Source organism: Lontra canadensis, unplaced genomic scaffold (genome assembly GCF_010015895.1).
Source record: "Lontra canadensis isolate GAN:19392208 unplaced genomic scaffold, GSC_riverotter_1.0 scaffold24, whole genome shotgun sequence".
NCBI classification, from domain to species: Eukaryota; Metazoa; Chordata; class Mammalia; order Carnivora; family Mustelidae; genus Lontra; species Lontra canadensis.
In genome coordinates, this window is record NW_022631018.1 from 13,773,151 (window position 1) to 13,778,541 (window position 5,391).

At 41.5% G+C, this 5,391-nt stretch overlaps 1 pseudogene; it reads left to right on the top strand.

The window, feature by feature from the left end:
* The first annotated feature begins 2,767 nt into the window (after window positions 1–2,767).
* LOC116870884 lies at window positions 2,768–3,260 on the top strand (annotated as a pseudogene).
* The last annotated feature ends 2,131 nt before the right edge of the window (window positions 3,261–5,391 follow it).

Consider the following 5,391-nt stretch of genomic DNA (forward strand, 5'->3'; position numbering starts at 1 on the left):
GTGCTGAGAAGGATCTGCTCAGGGGCCTGGGAGCTGTAGGGAGGAGGCACCCCCTGGAGCCCTGGGTGGGCCCCCCAGGGAGCATTGACCCTGAGCTGAGTCCAGAGCTCAGATTTTGCCCAGAGCTTCCAGCGGGATGCATTTCCTTCAGGTTAGAAATTACTATTGTTCTCTGCAACTTGTTTTGAATAGCACACGTAATTGGTGGCCTTTTCCTTGATTTTCATCAATTATTTCAACAATTACTTTACAAAGATCACTTTGGATACTTGAAAGTTATTCTTTTTTAAACTTTTCAACTGGCATTGTTTTAAGATTTTATGTATTCATTTGACAGCTGCTGCCTTGGGCCTGATCCCAGGACCCTGGATCATGACCTGAACCCCAGGCAGACACTTAACTGACTGAGGTCCCCAGGCGCCTTAAATTGGCATTTAAAAGGCTGGTTATTTGATTACGCTCTAAGTTTCATGCCCTTGACCTTCGTTTAAGAATTTCATTTTGGGGGGCACCTGGGTGGCTCAGTGGGTTAAGCCTCTACCTTCGGCTCAGGTCATGATCTCAGGGTCCTGGGATCGAGCCCTGCATCGGGCTCTCTGCTCAGCGGGGAGCCTGCTTCGCTTCCTCTCTCTCTGCCTGCTGCTCTGCCTACTTCTGCTCTCTCTCTGTCAAATAAATAAGATCTTTAAAAAAAAAATTCATTTTTGTCCCTTTATAGCTATGATGGTTTAATTGCTTTGAATTTTTAACTATTATAAAATTATATTTTGGGTTATAGGACCTGAAAACAACATCCCAATAAAGGTAGCAAATCTTCTTATTGAAAACAAAACAAAAAAAATCAACAAACAAAGAATTTTAGGATCATGGCTAGATGGATGGCTGCAGTTGCTCAAATGCTCATTTTGGCAAAAGCCATGAGAGGGAGAAACCTATCAAGGTGTCTTAGGAACCATATGATAATAAATCACATTTGTTTGATATCTTAGAGTTTCTTTGCAAGGCACTTTTGCATATTTTGCTTTGCTTAGTACCAGCTAAAAAAGTAATCATCTCTGCTGTTTCCTGAAGCTCTACTAAATGACAGAAAAATTAAGCTATAGGGTCAGAGAGAGCAGAAGAGAATGTAACAGTGGAGGAGAGGTAATAATGCATTTTGTGAATAGGGAAATCAAATGAAGCATGGTGGCTCACATAAAAAGGGAGAAGCAACCAAAAACCCAGAAATAAACCCACAATTATATGGTCAATTAATCTTCGACAAAGGAGGATGAATTTCCAATGGGAGAAAGACAGTCTTCTCAACAAATGGTGTTGGGAAAACTGGACAGCCACATGCAAAAGGATAAAACTAGACCACTTTCCTCCACCATACACAAAAATAAACTCAAAATGGATTAAAGACCTGAAACCATACAAATCCTGAAAGAGCATAGGCAGGGATGTCTCTGGCATGGGCTATAGCAACATTTTTCTAGATTTGCCTCTTAAGGCAAGGGAAATAAAGCAGAAATAAACTATTCAGACTACCCCCAAAAAGTTTCTGCACAGTGAAGGAAATTATCGACAAAATTAAATGTAATCTATTGAATGGGAGAAGATATTTGCAAACGACATATCAGTTAAAGGGTTAGTATCCAAAATATATAAAGAACTGATACAAGGGTGACTGAGTGGCTCAGCTGGTTAAGTGTCTGACTTTTGATTTCAGCTCAGGTCATGATCTTGGGGTCATGAGATCGAGCTCTGTGTTGGGCTCTGTGCTGAGTGTGGAGCCTGCTTGAGATTCTCTGTCTCCCTCTGCCCCTCTAGAGCAATGCTCTCTCTCTCTATTAAAAAAAATAATAATAGGGGCACCTGGGTGGCTCAGTGGGTTAAGCCTCTGCCTTCGGCTCAGGTCATGATCCCAGGGTGCATGGGATTGAGCCCCGCATCGGGCTCTCTTCTCAGCGGGGAGCCTGCTTCCTCCTCTCTCTCTGCCTGCCTCTTCTCTGCCTACTTGTGATCTCTCTCTCTGTCCAATAAATAAAAATAAAATCAAGAAAAAAATAATAATAAAAGAAAGAAAAAAAGAACTGATACAATTCAATACCCAAAAAACTATTCAATTAAAAAATAGGCATCAGATGGGGCACCTGGCTGGCTCAGATCTAAGGGTTGTGGGTTCAGGCCCCATGATAGGTATAGAGAATGCTTAAAAATAAAGTCTTTACATAAATTGGACACGGACAAACATTTTTCCAAAGAAGGCATTCAGATGGTCAACAGACACATGAAGAGATGCTCAACATCATTCATCATCAGGGAAATGCAAATCAAAACTATGATGAGATACCACCTCACACCAGTCAGAAGGGCTAAAATCAATAACACAAGAAAAAAGTGTTGGTGAGGATACAGAGAAGAGGGAAACCTCCTGCACTGTTGGTGGGAATGCAAGCTGGTGTAGCCACTGTGGAAAACAGTACGATGTTCCTCAAAAATTAAAAATAGAGCTACCCTATGACCCAGCAGTTGCACTAATAGGTATTTGCCACCAAAATACAAAAACATTAATTCAAGGGGACACATGCATCCCTGTGTGTATAACAGCATCATCTACAATAGCCAAGCTATGGAAACAGTCCAAGTATTCATTGGCTAGTGAATGGATAAAGAAAATGTTTAAAAAAAAAAAGGAAAAAGAAAATGTGGTATATTGAGGTAAAATGGCAGGCTTGTGGTGAGCGGCTGTCAGGAATGAAAATAGATATACCCTGAAGAAGATTTTAAAATCAGTTTCTCTTCAAATCATCTTCTTTCATACCACCAGATAAGCATCTTGATTCACCATGGCGTTAGCAGCAGTAAAATGGGTGATATCAAACAGAACTATCTGGAAACATTTATTTCCAATTCAAAACAGAGCTTTATATTGTGTTTGTCATAAATCTACATATTCTCCTCTACCAGATGACTATAATTGCAAAGTAGAGCTTGCTTTGACCTCTGATGGCAGGACAATAGTGTGCTACCACGCTTCTGTGGACATTCCATAGGAGCATACACAACCTATTCCTCAGCCAGATCCTCTGCGTGATAATGAAGAAACACATGACCAAGTGCTGAAAACCAGATTAGAAGAAAAAAATGAGCACTTTGAGCAAGGACCCATGATAGAACAACTTAGCAAAATGTTCTTTACTACTAAGCACTGTTGATATCCTCGTTGACAGCATCATAGATGTTGTAGGAAACTGGATCCTTCAAAAGACAGATGATACTGAGGTTTTCAGGAATCAAAAAGATGTTATCTTGTGTCTCATTTGCCATTTGAGAAAATGCATTGAGTATATTCACTAATATGTTATATAGCAAAATAATAAAATGTGTTCATGTAAAAAAAAAGTGGTATAATATATGTGGTGAAATATTACTCAGCCATAAAAAAGAATGAAATCTTATCATTTGCAATTTTGTGGCTAGAGTTAGAGAGTACTATGCTAAGTGAAATAAGTCAGAGAAAGACAAATACCATACGATCTAACTCACATGTGAAATTTGAGAAACAAAACAAGCAAACAAAGGGGAAAAAAAGACACAAACTAAAACCAAACTCTTAACTATAAAGAACACACTGCTGGTCAGTGGGGCAAGGGAGAGGGACAGACGGATGGGGAAATAAGAGAATAGGGGATGGGGATTAAAGAATATATTTATCACAGGAGGAGCAAGATGGTGGAGTAGTAGGAGACCTAAATGGGATCCCAGGAGTTCAGCTAGATCATTATCAAACCATTCTGAACACCTACAAACTCCACAGGAGATAGAAGAGAAGAAGAGCAGCAATTCTAGGAACAGAAAAACAACCACTTTCTGGAAGGTAGGACATGTGGAGAAGTGAATCCAAGGTGATGTATGAGAGGATAGACCGCGGGGGGAAGGGCCAGCTCCTGGCAAGTGGCACAGCAGTGGAACACAAAATCAGAACTTTCAGAAGTCTGCTCCACTGAGGGACATCGCTCCAGAGGCTAAGTGGGGTGGGGCCCTCACGGGGACAGTGTGGTCTCAGGACCCTCGGGGTCACAGAAAGACCGGGGGTGTCTGAGTGTGGCAGAGCCCCCAGGTATCGGAACAGAGAAGCTGGCTACAAAGACAGAGTCGAGGAGGGGCTCTCAGCTTGGGGTTACCTTAAACTGTGATCCGAGCCACAGCTGGGGAACTGGTTTTCGAGCAGGGACTCTATAAGTGTCAGATCTAGGGAGACTCGCCTTCCTCCTCCAGGAGGAGTGGTGCGGGAGCACAGCAGGAATCTGCTGGGTTTGGAGACTCCAAATGGGGCTGCGCGCCAGAGATAGAAACACTTGGTCACAGGCCGGGTGAGCTCAGAGTGCGGCCAGAGACCAGGGAAACGGGAGGGACTGATGGCTTTTCTCCAAGGTGCACTGAGGAGTGGGGCCCTGAGCTCTCCACTCCTCCAGCCAGAGACCCGGCGGCCGCCATCTTCATTCCCGGCCTCCAAAGCGGTCTGGAAAGCGCTCAGGGAACAAAAGCTCTGAGCACGAACCCGAGCAGATTGCTTAGCCCGGCCCCTGGCGAGGGCGGTGCGGTTCCACCTCGGGCAAAGACATTTGAGAATCAGGGCAACAGGCCCCTCCCGCAGAAGATCAGCAAGAACGTCCAGCCAAGACCAAGTTCACTAGTCAATGAGAAGAGCGGAACTCCAGAGCTAGTGGAACGCAGCACATAGAATTTATGGCTTTTCCCCCATGATTCTTTAGTCTTCCATTCAAAGCTAAATTGTTTTTAATTTTATTTTTTTCTTATTCTATTTTTAAAATTGTTTCCTCTTCCCTACTTTAACCTTTTAAAACTATTTTATCTTATCAATACCTTTCTAAAAATCTTTTAAAATTTTCATTGTTTAAGTCATTCTAGCTCTTCATTGTATTTAACCTTATTTTTTGTACAATATAAGTTTTTCTTTCTTTAAAATTTCGGGATGCAGTTTCTTCTAACAGACCAAAATATACCCTAAATCTAGCATATGGCTTTGTTCTAGTCTTCAGCCTAATCACATTCTCTACTCCCCCCCCCTTTTTTCAACCAGCTTCTTATCTTATCAATTCCTTTTTTAGAATCTTTTCTAATTTTCATCATTACAGTCATATTTCATCCTTTTACCATGAGTACTCTCATTTTTTGTATATATATAAATTTTTCTTTCTTTCTTTTCTTTCTTTAAAATTTCGGGATGCAGTTTCTTCTAACAGACCAAAATACACCCAGAATCAAGTGTGTGGCTCTGTTTTATTCACCATATTCACATATATATGTATAAAAATTTTTTTCCTCCTTTCTTCTCCCAGTTTCAGGTCTCGTTTGATTTATTTAATGTATATTTTTCTGAGG